Source organism: Leptidea sinapis, chromosome 27 (genome assembly GCF_905404315.1).
Source record: "Leptidea sinapis chromosome 27, ilLepSina1.1, whole genome shotgun sequence".
NCBI classification, from domain to species: domain Eukaryota; kingdom Metazoa; phylum Arthropoda; class Insecta; order Lepidoptera; family Pieridae; genus Leptidea; species Leptidea sinapis.
Genome location: NC_066291.1, coordinates 11,833,489 through 11,852,169, shown reverse-complemented (window position 1 = coordinate 11,852,169; position 18,681 = coordinate 11,833,489). Strand labels below are relative to the sequence as shown.

At 34.9% G+C, this 18,681-nt stretch overlaps 1 protein-coding gene across 2 annotated transcripts in view; it reads left to right on the top strand.

The window, feature by feature from the left end:
* Window positions 1-2,870: 2,870 nt before the first annotated feature.
* Window positions 2,871-18,681, top strand: part of LOC126972626 (fibronectin type-III domain-containing protein 3A) — an 88,818-nt gene continuing 73,007 nt past the window's right edge. For both annotated transcript variants that reach the window (XM_050819475.1, XM_050819474.1), the window contains exon 1: window positions 2,871-3,166. The gene's annotated coding sequence lies outside the window, so the exon portion shown is untranslated. The remainder of the gene's footprint in view (window positions 3,167-18,681) is intronic.

Here is an 18,681-nt window from a genome sequence, read left to right as displayed (position 1 = left end):
CATGTTGCTTAGACTTTTTTGATGTGTGTATTTTGAAAATTCCCAGTAGGATACTAGATTTTCACTGCGTTACTTGGCCTTTTACGCTATAGTAAATTATAGAGTTCCCTGTGACAATTACAATAAATAGTTATATACATACTATAACATTTACAAATGTAAAAATAACATTGTTTGCAGTTGTGCTATGTACAGAAATATAAATACAGAGCATTACCAATATTAAAGTTAGTGTTTTATAATTATGTATAAATTAATATTACTTATTTTTTTTTATTTAGTTATTTGATACTATGTTAGTACATATATATATAGTTTAGTGAGCCAAGAGAATCGTAAAACATATTTTTGAGTTTCGAAATTTGAGTATGTTCTGACAAGCATGTTATATTGTTTGTTGTTGTGAGATGTTTCAGTGATGCAAGACTCGTAGCATAGAATTAAAGTGCAACAGAATCACTGGGCTAAGTGATTCTCCAACAATAACTGCGATATCAATAGCTGATATTAGAATAGTGATTGTTGTAATAAGTATCTACAAACACGTGACGATTAACAATAATTAGTGTAGGACTTGCACTACTTGCCGTAAGTTAAACATTAACCCCCTTATTCATAATGGTCCGCTAACTTTAAACAGCCGCTTAAGAGAGTTTTTCTCATTCTGACTTAGGTCAATAGAAAAAGACAGAGTGAGAATTAGCAATGCTTTAAGTTAGCAGACTATTATGAATAAGGGGGTATACCTTTATTGAACGACTTCAAAAAAGGAGTAGGTTCTCACTCCGACAGTATTTTTTTATGTTTGTTACCTCAGAACTTTCGACTGGGTGAACCGACTAATTATTCTTTTTTTTTTTTTTTTGTTTAAAAGCTTACCGTGTGGCCTCATTATAATTACTACGACAAAAAAACAATAATCGTAACGAAAATTAAATTGTATAAAAATACGCAATTATTTTTACTTTTTGATGCATACTACATCTATTGTTTTGGAATAGTTTTATTGAAGTCGGTTGTATTTTTGTTATTTTTTTATGTTAAAAGTGATGATTTTTAGTGGTAAATCTCCTTAGTGTCTGGTTTCATTCCGGTCTTTGGCAAGTTGCCTCGTATACAAGAAACACTTGTAAATAGCATTAATTTCCTAAAATATTATCAAAGCCTGATTAAGATTAAACTGAATTTGACACTTGTAAAGTACATTACTCTGAAAATGACATTTACCTTATTAGTTTGGTAAAACACGTCATTAGACGAGGCAATTGGTAAAGAAACGCCCTCTGTAATCCGATGTAGTCGGAAAATAAACAGACGAAGTATAAAATCAGAAGCAACTCCTCAGAATGACGGCGATCAAGAAGTCCATAATGATCCAAATGTTGTGAGCTCTCTTGAGTATAAATTCCGGCAAGATGCGTCTCCAATCAATTCGACATGTGCCTCGCCTCTACTCGGAGCACCTTCAGGAGATGTTGACTCGCCAAATTAAGATACTTTATAAAAGCCACATAACTGTTATCTGTACATATATACTAAAATCGTATCAAAATGTAAACTACATCACATACTACTACATTGAGTATACTTGGGAAAACGCAAAAACTACTGAATAGTTTTAATTTAAATTAAAATTATACATGAAATGTGAATAGCAGTGAAAGTATTGTTTAGTGCATTCAGTTAATAATTTTTATATAATTCAGATTAGACACGAGTTGTAAAGTGAAAGGAATAGATCGTTTGGTTCACTTTCGTTAGGTCGTTGTGTTATGGAGCACCTCACCAGCTTCTCACGGCATACTGCTGATGTTATCAAGTAAACAATGTGAAAGAAAGCTCCGTTATTGTTGTCTAGATGGTGTGCTGATTGCTTTGTTCACCATCAGCTCCACCTACTCCATCTACACCTTGCTTGGTGATCAACATTGTTGCGACTTTGCGAGGGAATTACTACCTTTCAAAATTGCAGCCCATTTTAACAGACGGCTTAAGAAGTTAGAAGAAGTACAATACTTATACTACCTACAATATCTATCCTAATAATATATTTAGAATATACTATCGTATAGAACAACTGACAGCCCAATAATGTGTGCGTTAGCGTGTGTTTTAATATTTAAAATACTGAGGAGTCGGTTACAGTTACAATTGATTCACGTATGTTCTATCTGGCTATATCTCCGTTGTTCTTCACTGGCGCACGCATTACGTGTGTATACGCTAGTATATTGTAGTGTATGATACTAATATTATAAGGCTGATGAGTTTTTGTCTGTTTTAATAATTTAATTTTTTTTTAATTATAATTAGCAAAGTTAAATGATTTTTTTTCTGTCCGACGTGTGTTGTATTTTGTACTATCAGTTGCCAGCAGTACAATGTTTACTACGTATAACAGGATTATTGTGTTAATAACAAATTATTGACGTTTTTTGCAATTTTACTTATTAGGTCGTCTTTAATTCTCGAAATCTTTCACAGTTTTGTCATTCCCATTAAATTTATTGTTGCAGTCATTGTCTGTACCAGTTAGGTTTTTGTGTGGTACTAAATCGTAGTGGGCGCCAAATGTTGAAGAAAATAAATAGGAAAATATTGAAGAGCGCGGCACTGGGCAGTATGGGGTAGTTGTGAAAAGTGAAAACACCCGAGAAAATATTAGTACTTAGTCGTTTAGATAACATATGTTTTATTTCTTCAAATACAAAAAAATATGTTCGTTGGTTTTGAAATCTCGTAGACTGTAAAGGGTAGATCATAGCTCGCTAGACGGAGGCTGGATGGTTGCTAGGTGAGCGCGGGCGAGGGGAGTCACGTCACCGCACTCCCCCCCCCTGCCCCTCCGCGCCGGGCGCCCGTGGCCCGCGGCCCGAGCCAGTTTGCTCCGCAGCGTTCCCGCTATTAGTTGTGTGCCACGACCTTCTACTAACCATTGTCACTCCAAGTGCCCGGTCTCTGAAACCATTGGTGACATTTCGCCATCCCCGCCCCGTGCAATTTTCCTCCTAACACGAAAAGTGCTAATATTTGCGCGGAAATCGGTGCCTCATCCCGCCTATATTTATGTTGTGGTGTGGTGAATATTTGTGCCGTCCGAACGATTACCGGATTGTCTGTGTGTTCCACTTTGTGGATATTCGCGATCATCGACTGTTCCAAGAAGGTAAGTTGAACTCTGCCACGATAATGTTAACACCCCTGGTTCCCGGCTGAGGTGCCACGATACGTCGTCGCGTTGAGTATGTTATATGTACGACGTGGCGCCCGTCATAAAATGTATGTCTGGATCGTCAAAATATTCCGATGTGCGACTTAGCGCTCAATAACAAAGTACTTGTAATGCTATAAACGTTTATAAATCAATATTTTGTAAATATGAAAGTTATTCCATGCAACGTCAATCATCCGTTGGAAGTAATTCTAGGAAATCGAGAGCGATGTATGTTGTTTTACCGGATCGGCAAATCTTGTTAGAATCGGCCCTATGATGCTATTCCATATGTCGGCTGACAAGTACATTGTTTGCGTTTTCCGGGCGCGCCGGGCTACGTGTAGTCCGATCGCCGATCGCCGATCGCGATCTGGGCACGGACATTGAGAGCGGACCGAGCGACCGACCGACCGGCCGACTGCATTCCATAAGGCATATGGAATCAGATTATTGGTTGTTATTCAATATTCACTCTAGTCCCCCGACCCACACTGACCGATGTATTTACAACAATGCAATATGTGCGTATTATATCTTTATCGGTGCTTATATTGGGCGTAAATATATCAATATTGTGTACTGGTAGTGTTATCTATGGGCTGACATGACGGCGCAAGCCTAGCACTCTACACCCACATTGTAAACACAATCAATTATGACTCAATAAAATGTAAATGGAATCTTCATTAAGCTTTGATGAGATTTAAAGAGAAAGCTTTTTAATTGAATTTAAGTCTATTGAAAAGGTATAGAATTTCTAATTGGAAGTAGTAAAACTAAATTAGTAAAGTAAAAAGTAATTTTTTCCTGTAATTTTTTGTCCATCGGTTGGTTAGTGAGAGATAATAGTTTATTTTTATTTCTTTTATAACTCTGGTCAGATGTCGAAATTAGTCACGGGCCTAAATTCAATTAAAATATAAATGACTTACACAAATCAGCCGTCCTTTGACATCTCAACGAAGTGAATAATTATGTTTAGTGACGTAATAGAGAGGAGACAAGCTTTGGCGGTGGGGGACTGGTGGTTACTTACCAAGTGTATTAGTTGTAGTCAATGGAGATTGACCACCAGGTATGGGGCTTGGTTTCACATTGTATCATGATGCGCCTTCATGAAACCAACCCAATTATTAAAACAATAATTCTCAAAATAATTAAATCTGTAGTTCGCTGGTAGTTTAAAAATGTTTACGCTCCAGCTTATATTGGGTATTATGTATTTTTGACAAAATTGAAAAATATTAGCTGGTTGCAGACATAGAATCAGTTGCTGTTAGGCAACGCATGAAAACAGGCCGGGCTTATTACCTTAGTGTGCATGACAGCTACGTCTCACGTTCGCGATATGTCAGTCACTTTGTTTTAGTGGGCGTAATTTTGTTGAAACAAGAGGCTAACAGTTCGCCGCTAATGTTTCGACATCATTACAGTTGTCAGTCAATATATAGGTACGTATAAATTATCTAAGATATTTTGTTTATTGGTTTGTTATAAGAGATTCCACAATTTTACATTGTTATTACTTCTAAACTTAAACTTTTTCAACTTAAATTGAATCGAATTAACTGAGTGTTAAAAAGTTTAAAAAGGTCGTTATCCGCTTTATATTACTTAACCAAAAAAAATGAAGCTTTCAAAGAATCAATAGACGCCCTCTTAATCTCTGTAAAACCCTTAAAAATATTATCATTGTTGAGGTAACTGTATATAGGTATATAATATTATTCGTATAATACACAGGTATGTGTGAAGTATTCTACCTTCTGTACGTTACTTAACGCCGGTCCCCGGTTCGACCCTCGTCCGACACACACCAATGTGTGTTTCGGTTTTTGAATTCATATTTACGTTTATTCGATATCACGAAGATATAAATGTTCGATTGACCTCCTCCATAAAAAATAACATAAATAATCACAAAAAGCATTACTTTCAACAACCATCGAGCCTCACTCGTTATCTGTGATGCCAACGATCAATAAATCATTAATGGAGAGTGATTTAAATCAGTTCCGAGCGTGATTGTTTGACATTCACGTAAAATATATCATGTCGCTGTTGCAGTTCTGTGACCTTTAGCTTTCGGATATACGTTAGCACTGCTCTCTTAACAAAACGAGAATAGTGACCCTACTTTATTTTGTTTTCGGACACATCGACGAAGCTCGGAACCAAAGACAATATTCGTGTACGATTGAAATTAATTATATTTTATCCGACTAATTTGAAGCGTACTTTTTATCCCAATGATGTAAAGTACCTAACTAAAGACAACTAAAAATATCTGTAGGTTTTACACACGTAATGTATACATGTCAACTTAGTACTTATTTAAATTTTTTCTTTGAATTCTCTAAAAATAGTTCTCAATTATGGTGCTTACAAATCATATTTTATAGTACTTTTTAACACACCTCACAACCGCAATACTCATTCTATCAGAAAGTCTCAAGTAAATATCAGGTATATTAATATCACCTATATATAATTATTTGTGTTTTTCACAAAAACGTCGCCTATACTTAATACCTACCATCCACATACCATACGATGATGAAGCTATTAATTATATAATTTATATGTCGGAGTGCCTACTCTTACCTAGTAAAATAAAACAAAAAAATAATTTTTGTTCTTTTATTAATAACAAAAATGAAACTTACCCCTTATACATTTCATTTTTCGTTGAATAAGAGTAGATGTAACAAAATGATAGAACAATACAAATGTTGAGCATATCGTGGAAAGAATCCGAACTGAACTCAACGGTTTTGAAATGAACAAAATATAGCAGCACAGATCGCGGCTTTAACTACTCTTGACTAACTAATCATCGTACACTAGAGAGTAGAGAAGTTACATGATCATCTGCAGACTTGCGACTCAAGACATCGTGGAGAGAAGTTTTGTTATCTTTCATGTGTTTCCAATGTTATTCTGGCATTCAATAAAATGTAATGGCTCAACGAATTGTCGTTTTTAAAATATAAGTGCGATTGAATTTTTTTCTCGAAGTTAAACTGAACTGCGTGTGATTGAAGTTTTATATTATGTAAGAAGGTAATTGTGTAAGTGTTTTGTCTTTCCTTGTGTGTTGGCCTTACATATACTGTGTCTGTGTCATTAATAAACGCGAAGAAATGTTAATCCAAACTTCAAATAATTTGTATTTATGTTAGCTTTGTCAATAACATGACAGAGAGAAGTAATTTTGAACTTGGAGTAACTTTAAATCGCGTTTATTAATAAGACAGTGTATTGTGTAAATATTATGCACATCGCATTTATTCAAATGATTAATGCAAAAAATTAAATCAATATTCATACAATATTAAGTCGTCCAGTGAAGTTAGACAAAGTGGTTGAGATCTAAATAACTGTATTCGGTTCCGAGAATTAGAGGCGCGTGTATTAGATATCTAAAATGAGATTAAAGGTCACATTGATTGTGTAACGTTGACCTAACAACCGGACACTGTAGCAGATAATGTTCAAATAACATGTAATGTAACACGAATTATAACATATCGTGTACTAGATATTATTATGACATTATCGTTTGTATAAAACTGTTGTTTGTTTTAAGGAATAAATAAAAATAATATAACATATAGGGGTCACTTGATAGTACCTATGTAATCCCCGCGGAATGTACATTGCGATCTGTTGGAGTTACCAGAGGAATCACAAGGGTATTGACGTGCTCATACTGCGTCGTACAAACGTACACACTTTACACATTGAAACACACGATAAAAAGTTCAAGCGATATAAAAAGGCCCTTGTTTGGTGCTCCATACTCACCCAACCACCATCTTGTGCAAAAGAACCTTCTACCGTAAGACGCGTTTATTATTAACACTACGAAAAGTTTTATTTTGGCAATAGTATCATTATATGAATTAAAATACTTTTATTTAATACGCGAGGGTCGAAATCATATAATTACACTACACTATGGTATAGTAGACAGACAAAGTGAACGAGAGTGAAGAACATCTCTAACGGAGATATAGTAAGAGAGAAAAGGAGTGAGGGTCTATTGTGATTGTTATGGATTTTGATGGATAAGTCGTAAAGAGTCCACGTTTTACATTTGCTCCTTAATACTTTGAATACTAAACCACTATCTAACGCACACACACATTGACAAATCAAAATTGGTCGCGCGTATATATATAATATAATAAGTGTATGGTCGTACCGAGCTTATCCGTTCGGTGGCGCAGGATTCGAGTTATAATTGCATTATGCGGCACAGGCTCCCGCGCGGGCGACACTCACCGGCACTCACCAGCGCTGGCGCGTCAGAACAATGTGCTGTAAATGCATTTGGAGCACGCAGGCGGTAATCACTCTTATAGTAGTTTAGTATGAACGGAGCCCTTGCCAACGTACGTAGTGGCCGAGATAGATTCACGTTCTATCGAATACTACAATAATTATTGTAGTAAATGAGAGTACATGTTATATGAAACAGAAATTTGGCTCTGCAAAAGCAATACATACTTACACCGAAGAGCGGCTCAAATCATCGACAATCATGTAGGGGAGACCGGGGTTGGTTGTGACATTTTTTTTACAAACTGTCATATTTTTTGATTGGTTTGAGTGTTTTACCTGAGTATAGGTTTTTTTTGATAGAGTAACTATACAGGATCTTTATTTAAAATATTTTTTTTTGTAGCAGACTGATAGTAATGACATAAATGTATAAATTCTGAAAAAAAAGCCGTGTAACTTTCAACCCCGTGCTCGGGGCTGGTTGTTACACAACATGGGGCAAATTTTTACAATAGAAAATAAATTTATTATAAGAGTTTTTATTAGGAGCAATCATCACAATGAGTTACTTTTCTTAATTTAAACATCTTAACATTATGCCCATTAAGCAGTATTTTGCCTTATTACAACGAAAATATAAAAATCTAAAATAAAACCAAACTTAAAATTTGATCCAAAAAAACGTTTGCACCTACTAAACTAAGATAAACTATACTTGAACTTTAACTTGAAGATCATATCTTTAAGGAACGCCAAGCAGTTACTTGCTGTAGTCTGAAATATCACATTCGCAAATTCTAATGCAAGTTGGAGGCTAATGCAGGCGAACAAAATAGTCCCTGTATTTAAATCGAAGGAGGATAAACATACACTGCACCGAATTCCTCACTGCATTTACTGCTTCTCAGAGACTTACAAGAGTCCTCTGTCTGCTGATGTAATGGAGCCAACTTGTTTTGATCCTTTTGGAGCTAAATTCTTCCGGGCTTTCACTTGTTTCATCTACATTCCAAAACGTCAGCTAATTTTGAAAATTATTTATTAACATTCGTTTTAATAAATGGGTCTGCTCAAGCTAGTAGCTTCTGGTGTTCTTATATATGACGACTGGTTGCGTTGTAATGTTGCCAGCCAACCAGATCCAGCGTCCTTTTTGTCAATCCACGATTGACAAAAATTGAGTGACAAATCACAACCTGCCCCGAGGAAATGTAACTTTTAGCCCCAACGCCAAATCTGACCTTTTAAGGTTATGCTAAAACGTCAATAAACATAGCTGTATAAACGTAGATTCATTGGAAAACGAAAGCATAAGAGCGTAAAAATCACAACAAGGACAATTCTGCCTTTATGGAACATAAGTTGCAAACCAATATTACTAAAAGTGTAAAATTTTACTAACCTACAATTTTAATGGCGATACGTCCAGGTTACTCTAACAAAACTGCTTTCGCCACTCGCTCTCGTTGCGTGGTAGCCGGTGGTGGCGGGAGTATTTATCCCTTTCTTTCCTTAGAATTGCGTTCTCTGTTTCGCGACCATTGTCACTGTAACTACCTACCCCTGTCACATCCAGCCCCGGTCTCCCCTACTCTATAGCTGAGATCTATAGAGCGTAGGTACTTACACTTTGCTCAGACATTACTTATCTTCGTATAACTTAGCTAAGTGTAGGCTTAGCATTATTTTTGATTTCGTTTTTAAAGTCATTTGACAGCTGAAATTATTCCGAGCTTAAGCTAAGGCAGCTCAATGCAAAATCCAATTTCGCATTTTATAACACTAGTGTACCTACCTACGCTATATATAGATCTCAGCCATACAGTACTTACTTGATTGTTATGATTTGAGCCGCTCTTCGATGTAACTATTGATTTTGGAGAGTCATATTTTCGTCTCATATAATATAGTGTAGTCATCGTTAGAACGCTCTATAGTCGAGCCTATGTGAGTCAAATGTGCCTTCGGCATTGCGGAGGGATGTTATGTGTGTGTACTATGTTCTACTGCTTGTATAGCGTTATATTGTTCAGGTTAAAACCAGCAGCGAAATTTTAAATTACATCGTGCTGAAATATAATCGAGGCTCGTTGGCGATATAGAACACATCGTTGACACATGACGTCATCGAATTCATAAATACTTATACCTATGTAGGTACGTTATAAAATGTTTACAACTCTCTTAAATTCCTCTGGTGTTACAAGAGAGTGTGGGCCGCGGTGATCACATCCCATCAGGTGACCCCTATGTATATACCTCTTCTTGTTTGTCCTCCTCTTCCATAAAAAAATAAATAACACCGCACACCGCTATTGTCATACCACAACCGTGTGACAAGCAAGATACTTCTATTCGTATTTGTTTTCTTTAATTTTTGGTTATAATAAAATGAAAATTGTAATCAGACGTGGTGCTTCACTGGCGACATAAAATAAACACACGGGTAGAACTAGTTAACTGTAATAATAAATAAATACTTATTCAAAAAAAAAATAACAAAAAAAAGTTTTTTTTGTTATTTTTTTTTTATTTTATGATTTTTTAGTGAATTTGTAGTACAATAACTAACAATTTGTCTAAATATGTGTAAATATACAAAATTTTTCAATGCAGCAATGAACGTAAGTACTTTGCAATTTGATGACAGACAGTGTTCCGTTACTTTGTCATGGATTCCGTAATCAGAACCTAACCAAACTATCTTTGAAGTATATGCTTTCCAATAAAAAAAGAATCATCGAAATCGGTTGGTGCGATATTGAGTTATTCGTAAATTTATCATCCACTTTGCTATACATATGTATAGCAAAATTTAAGACTTTTATGGTTTTCTTATGGATTCCACTGTCAGATCTGGACCAAATTACAATGGGACCATTCTGGAAGAACCAGCTCTCAAATAAAAAATAATTATCAAAATCGGTTCACACAGTCGAAAGTTTTTAGGTAACAAACATAAAAAAAATACCGACGAATTGAGAACCTCCTCCTTTTTTGAAGTCTGTTAAAAATAAAATACATTATTCACCTAAATAAATCAATTTTCTATAATATCATTTCGGAACATCCTGTAAGTAATCTAGTTGCCGCGCGCTAGCGTACTTACTGACACCTTACTTCGTGCAGTCTTATGCGAACACGTAAGAGTGATTCTTAAAATTTTGTTTATTATTATTAGTGTAAATATATATTTATGTTTTTTATTTAAAAATGTTAGTATTATTTTTAACGATTAAGTAAGGTTAGATAGATCTATCTGTGTGTTTATTTAATGTCGCCATTATAGCGACACGCTGTTAAAATAATTAAGTTCTATGAAGTACATTATATTCTTTTTTTTTTCAAAACTAGATAATTATAATATATACTTACGAAACAATGAAGCAAGATTTTAAAATTAACAGTATCTTTTCGGTATGAAACAAATTTCTGAATATGACTCTATTTTAATTCTTATGACGAGCTAACTCCGTATTGGATAATAATTATTTTGGAATAAAATTTACGTCATTGTATAGTGAATTAAATTTATCAGACACTAAAGCAGTATTATTTGAAATAAGAACAGATGCTATTAATAAAAAAAAACTACATGTAAATTCATCATGTATTCTGCGCTCGATTGCTCAGATCTATAATACGTATGAAACGATATTGTATCTATGTTTTGCCAAGTGACCGTGGCTGGTATTGGTTGTATCGGGTAGGACTGACGACTGGATAACGGTATGGAGTTAGTGTGAGTGTGTGTGTGTGTGTGTGTGTGTGTGTGTGAGTACGGCTGAGCACAACACAGGCAGCTCGGTCGCGGCTAGCGCAGGGACATTGAACCGAACTCGAGGAATTTCTCTACACATCGTCATTATGGACATTACACAGGTAAAATATCAAAAATCAACAAGTACCTATAGCCTGATTGATGCACGTATTAAATGCTGACAGAGTAATGTCATTAATGTAAGTACCTATGTTATGATTTGCGATGCGATAAAACTTTGTCTAGTTGAAATTATTGGTAAGAATATTTTTAGATCAATGCTTTGCGTAAAAACACTTCAAATATACGTACAATATACTATCGTATAGACAAACAAAAAGATAGAGATACATCAATTTTGATTGACAAGTCATAAACAGTTAAAATCAATACTAAACCACTACAATATAATAGGTTATTGACACACAAATTGACAAAAGTGACATGCCAGTGGGAGGCTCCTTTGCACAGGATACCGGCTAGATTATGGGTACCACAACGGCGCCTATTTCTGTCGTGAAGCAGTAATGTGTAATCATTACTGTTTTTCGGTCTGAAGGGTGCCGTAGCTAGTAAAATTACTGGGCAAATGAGACGTAACACTTATGTCTCAAGGTGACGAGCGCAGTTGTAGTACCGCTCAGAATTTTTGGGTTTTTCAATAATTTTGAACGGCACAGCATTGTACGTTACAACTGCCCGTTGGCAGGGGTATCAATTACCATCAGCTGAACGTCCTGCTCGTCGCGTCCCTTATTTACATAAAAAAAGAATGGTCACACGCTATGTCCCCTATACGATTCGAATTTGAATCAACTACTATCTGATTTGAGAGAGAGACAACGCGCATACACAAAAATATGATACTGTACGCCTTAGCAGTGCATTACAAAAACAACAAGTATTGAATAACCCCCTTATTCATAATGGTCCGCTTAGGAGTGTTTTTTCTCATTCTGACTTAGGTTCAATAGAAAAAGACAGAGTGAGAATTAGCAATGCTTTAAGTTGGCAGACTATTATGATTGAGGGGGTTAATATGTACCTTAATACATGTTTTGTGCCAAAAGTTCGAAGGTTTTTTCGAATCTTTTGTGAAACCTATTTTTATCCTTTCTATTTAAGCTAATGTGTTATATTATATTAGGCTTGAAAAGCCGTACTGAACAGAAATCATAAAACATTTCCTTTCGACTTTCATAAGTAATTAACCAATACTTCATCCTAGGTTTATTCAGACAGTGAGAACAAATTCTACGAATCTAATTGGTTGAGTAAGCGAGTACATATTTATAATATTATCATCTTAAGATAACTTTCGAATCTATGCAAATATACATAGTTAACATGCATATTATGTACATATTTAAAGTTAGTTATTTAAACGAATTTGTGATATGAAAATCTGTGCAATTTATGCTACACTGTTAGTAACTTTCAAGGTAAATTTTTAAAATGATTTTCCAACTTACAGAATACTTTAAGTACCTACTTATTATGCAATTTTTTTTTTGTAGCCTAACATAATTTTGTACGTGTATGTCCAAATAACTCTTCCAGGTAACCTAAAGGTGTAGGAGGTTTTATTTTTAACTGACATAAGGCAACATATATAACACGAACATACATTTACATACAATTTACATTTTATAGTCTTAGACTAGCTGACCCAGCAAACGTTGTATTGCCGATATTAAAATCGTGGATGGGAGAACATTTGAAGTTGTATGTAATTTTTAATGCTGACTCATAATCAAAAAAATTAAAAAAAAATGTCAAAAAATAAAAAATAAAATCGTGTGGACAACCCTTAAAATTTAGGGGGATGAAAAATAGATGTTGTCCGATTCTCATATCTACCCAATATGCACTCAAAATTTCATGAGAATTGGTCAAGCTGTTTCGGAGGAGTTCAATGTTTAACACCATCAAACGAGAATTTTATATATATAATAGATATACGCACAAAAGAGGAAATAAAAAATGAACTACAAAAATAATAAGATAAAGTATGTATTTATATATGTATAATACTTATAATATACAAAATATATTGCTTGTATATTGTGGAGTTATTTCCTTTCATGAGCGAGACCACTAGAAAGGTTTCTGAAATGTTAATGAAAATATAATAATAATGGCTGCTAATATTATTATTACTTTGTGTGTGTTGATTATTTAATTAAAATATGTTTCTCTCATGAATCACAGGACAGCAGCAGCCGAGTGCAGTAGGTACTAACAACATGAGACTTTATTTAATACATAATATTTATAAAACTACTTTTTATGTAAGTCATGAGATTAAGGCGTACGTATTAAGGCTCACTTGCGCAATTATTTTACAATCCCGCAAACATTGTTGATGATATTTCAAATAATATTAAACGGTCATTCTTCATGTTGTCATTAGTAAGTTCATTATGCTTGGTCGTGTCTGATTTTTCCAGGATGGTTAGCTGATGGTAATTGATACGCTCTGCCCATTACATTGCAATGTCGCTCAGAAAATTCATGAAAAAAAAACATCTGAGCGGCACTACAGTTGCGCTCGTCATCTTGGGACATGTTAAGTCTCATTTGCCCAGTAATTTCACTAGCTACGGCGCCCTTCAGGTTGAATCATAATAATGCTTGCATATTACTGTTTCACGACAAAAAGGCGCCGTTGGTATCTATTCTAGCCCTGTGCAAAAGACCTTACAATGGTAAATGCCCTCAGTTCTCTCTTACGACACACTTGGGCCAGGGACTTCCCCATTCTTTTTATGCCCTGGGGATGCACAGGGCGAAAGCACACACCCATTGAAAGACAGAGAAAGAAGAAAGAAAATTTTTTATTTTGAAACGTATAAGTACTTTTATACAAAGATATAACATAAAAAATAAATATAAACTTAAGATTGATAAACAAGAAAAAAACAAAAAGACTGAAACATTTCTATTATTTATATACGATTCAAAAAATGGTCCCAACTCAGCATGTTGCTGGTTTCAAAACCAACGCTGGTCTTCCGTTGGCTTATTTTGTGACGTTCCGAAAAATATTTATATATAAATTAAAAGCAAAACTTTTTACTGGTAGGAAACTAAAAGTAACGTGGTATAAAAACTAAATCTTATAAACTTACAAAAGGTTACCTAATTTAAAATTAATTTCTTAAGTGTTTCGATCTGTTTATAATTAACTATGGACAATGAATGAGTTACAACATTCTACTTGTATTCTCAGTGGCCGCATGTAAATAAATAGATAATTTCTGTTCGTTGCTTGTTACGTCAATTGTCAATTATAATTTATCCCAAACATTTGTACTTAGGTGTTTAGTTTAAGTGTATGTCGAAAAGGTTATAAACACAAACGTTTACTTCTGCGTCTGTTTCAACAATTAGGTAGGGCTGGCAGTTATCTCAGAGTTAATCGTTGCTCAAACATCCGTTCTGAACGTAAAACGCTGAGGTACGTGACAATCAGCAGTTTCGTGTAAAGAAACACGAATAACTGGGCGTAAGACGCATTGGTCATGTACGTACATGGCTCGTGCAACGGTTTAACACTCGTCCTTATTGAAACTGTTGCAAATTAATTTTGTTTTGAATATTGTTCTGGAACTGTCTTTATGTACCCCGTCATGTAGCAGACGATCTTGAAACAGAAAGGGAAACTACCAACAACAAAAATTATAGAGTTATATATCTTGTGTAGTTTGAGGGTTCCGTACCAAAAGAGTATAACGGCACCCTGTTACTAAGAGTGTGTCACCAGACTGTAAGTATTGACAACTAAAATATATTAAACATTTACTTTCGCTACGGAGACCTAAAGATCAACATCGCTATTAATATTTTAGTGTCTAAGGCAGGTGAAGGGGATAGGCAGAAAAATTAGCATCCATCACTATTAGGTTTGTGTCTAAGGCTGATATCTATAGAACGTACTTAGATTTTGCTCAGACTTTACTTATCTACGTAAAACTTAGCTGAGTGTGACCAAACGCGAACTGGACTTCTGCATTGCGCTATCTTAGCTTATGCTCAGCATAATTTCAGCTTTAAAATGACATCAATCGAAGATTATCCTAAATTGCACTCACTTTATTTTTATGTAAGTAAAGTCTGAGCAAAGTGTAAGTACTTACGCTGTATAGATCTCAGCCTACGACAGCAGGAGGTAATAGGCACAATCATTAGAATGTGAGTGTGAGTCGGTGAGGACTGCAGTGACCGGTCGCGGCGGGGAGGGAGCTCCGCGCTCCACGACCTTGGGCGCGCACGGCTCGCGGTCGTTCGTTGAACCCCGCCCCACCGACCAGCGAGCCGACCAGCCAACCACCCGACTGGTTCAGCTGCAACCCGTTCTACTGCCATTATGTGTAATTTTCCTAAATTTGAATCTTAGAATACTCTTCTTGTAACAGACAAGTAGACCTAAGCTCTTGGCGTTCTTAATTTTAACTACGGCTGCCGTTATTGAAGAGAGTGTAAGAGTCATTAATAGGTCATCTGTATTATAGAGTGTAAGTGTGGCAATCGTTTAGGTATGTTATAGTAACCTTTATCACACAATTTTTTTGAATTCTTTTGAATTTGGTAACACATTTGTTTTGCACATTTTCTGGGATCATGTTGTAAAAGCATATACATCGCCCAATAAAAAACTTACTAACTCAACTTAACCGAGTTGTAGACATAACGTAAATAATGTGTTATCATTATCATAATGACATTAATACATGTAATCGATATTTTCATCAAGATTTCTGATAAAATTATCAACCATGCCCTAATGCTCTAAGGTAACTACATAATATTGGTGTTGCATTTCTAATTATTAATGTCTTCTCAAGCATCTCACGTACCTACAGACGACATCGTACAAACACCCGCTTAGAGGTCTTCATTATTTTAAGTTCTCGGTACCACTTCCACCATTTAAGAAGTATTAACCTACACAACTAACTACATACACATTTATATTTTTATTTGACATGTGTAAGGCGACAGTTGCCCTCCACCGGACGAAATAATTCACAGTACTCACTCGATGTAACGAATTCTTTGAGTCTTTAGCTATCGATCGGTATAAAGAGACCAGATGTAGATGATGGATGTAGCTACGTATGCTATATGCGACACTAAACTCTATCCATTGATTTTGTTATACAATCACTATTTTGGATCTTCTACGACTATTGAGTAGAATTTAAAAAAATGAAATTGGAACTTATACAGGCACACTGAGCTCGTCTTAATAATGATTTCATAAGCGAGTATAAACTCAAAATTTAAAGCCTAATCTTTTAAAGTTTTAAGAAAGATAATTTGTCTCGACCTCTCGATAAACACTCTTCTAAGTTCACTCTTGATAGAATGGCTGCTCTTATCTCGACAGTATTGCATTGCTGTTGTTTAGCTGTATTGAGAGATCACTCGACGTTGGGACTCTCAGTGAGATTGTTACAAATATTAAAACTATCTTAAAGATTGCTTCTTCCCTCAAATTCCAGTGATACACAGGGTTTTCCGTTCGCCAATATTAATTCGCTACCACGTTGTTCGTGAGCCGTGTGTGCGTGAGTCAAGCATGTATTTTAGTCTCGAAGTTTCTTAGATCTACGTATTTGTGCCAAGAAACAGGATGTTGTATGGTTTTTCCTCGTTGCGAATGGAGATTGTAGCGCCTCGACACGACCAGCCGTACGTTCACAATTAAGATTGGCAAATTTACAATTACATAAATATTTCTCTTTAGGTACTCTTTTATTATCTATTATGAGGTTAGCAGTGAATGTGTTAACTTAGACGTTCACCAATGTTGACTATGTATACACAAAGGTGAACCTTGTTATATTATATCAATTTTAGGTATGGTTGTGTCATGTCAATTTAATGAGTTATATTTTGTAAACAAACTATTTTTATTTGTGTATTTATGATTAAAGCAAGGAAAAAAATTATAATAGTGCTACAATATAGTTTAATACAATTCTCGATGCCCATCAGAATATCGTCAACATGGCGGCGAAGCCCGCGTGCTATGTTCACTGTTCTCGCTTATCGTAATGAATTATTTGATCCTTTTTCTATTCAGTGCGTCCAGTGGTATTATTTAATGTTGGATGTAGAGGATAGTATCGAAACTACAACGATAAACTGTATCCCCCATTTCTGTTATCATTAGGTCTTTTGGATTGCCTCCGTATGGTGGGTCGCTTGACATCAAAAAGCGAATACAGTTTTATAATATTGATATTTATATCAGTATACAGGTAGGGAGGATTCTTTTATTCGTCATAACCATTCAATGTAATGGAATGTTCATATAAAAATTAACTTATTTTCTGAGATTTTAACCTGTAATGTTAATATTACCTTAATTATCAAAAATTTGTTAATCATGGGTGTGGTGTTACATGGTCTGGCTGTGAAAACAATTGAGAATATATATAAAATAGGTATATATATAGTATAGTACGTGACATTTGTTTTAATAAACGAAGCGAAACGAGTTACTAGTCAATAATAAACTCAATTAATTCATGACCAATTGGTCAAACAAAGATGGTCATTGTTCCTGTTCAAATATATTGTAATGTGTAATGGAATGACAATGTAAACTATATTCACCGGCCTTCATCAAATAGATTGTATAGAATGTATATAAATTGCTTACATATTGCAGGACACAGATACGCCAAAGTACATATCGTGTATCTAAATATTACGAAAAAGTTGGTTTTTACAAACTAATTTTAAAGTTAAAATAAGGGCAAAGGCTTATTTTGTATAAAATCATCAAACGTCCAGTTAGAGTCTCTTGCTGTTAGACAATCGATAAAAACAGGCCAGGAATATTACTTTTGTGTGCGTGATAAGCTACGTCTTACACTCGCGATATAAATGACACTTTGTGTTAGTGCGTGCATTGTTCAAAAGAGAGGTTAACTCTAAACTCAACTATTTTCGACGTTTTCACAACAGCTGTCATAAGTCTATGACGTATAAATAAATGATCTAAGTTTACGAGATACCATTTAGTAGTAATTTGAAAAGTCCTATAAAAGCCTGACATTTCGATTAAAGACCGGACTTGTCGATTTGCATCGTTTAAATTCCTTTTCTCGTAAAGATTAAAGACTTAATCTAATATATAAAATTCTCATGTCGCGGTGTTTGTAGTTAAACTCCTTAGAAACGGCTTGACCGATTCTCATGAAATTTTGAGTGCATATTGGATAGGTCTGAGAATCGGACAACATATATTTTTAATCCCCCTAAATGTTAATGGTGGTCCATGCCAATTTTTTTTTATATTTTTTTTAAATTTGAGTCAGCCTTAAAAAATACATACAACTTCAATTTTTCACCCATCTCCGATCAACAGTTACTTTTGTATCGCGATTTTAATATCGGCAATACA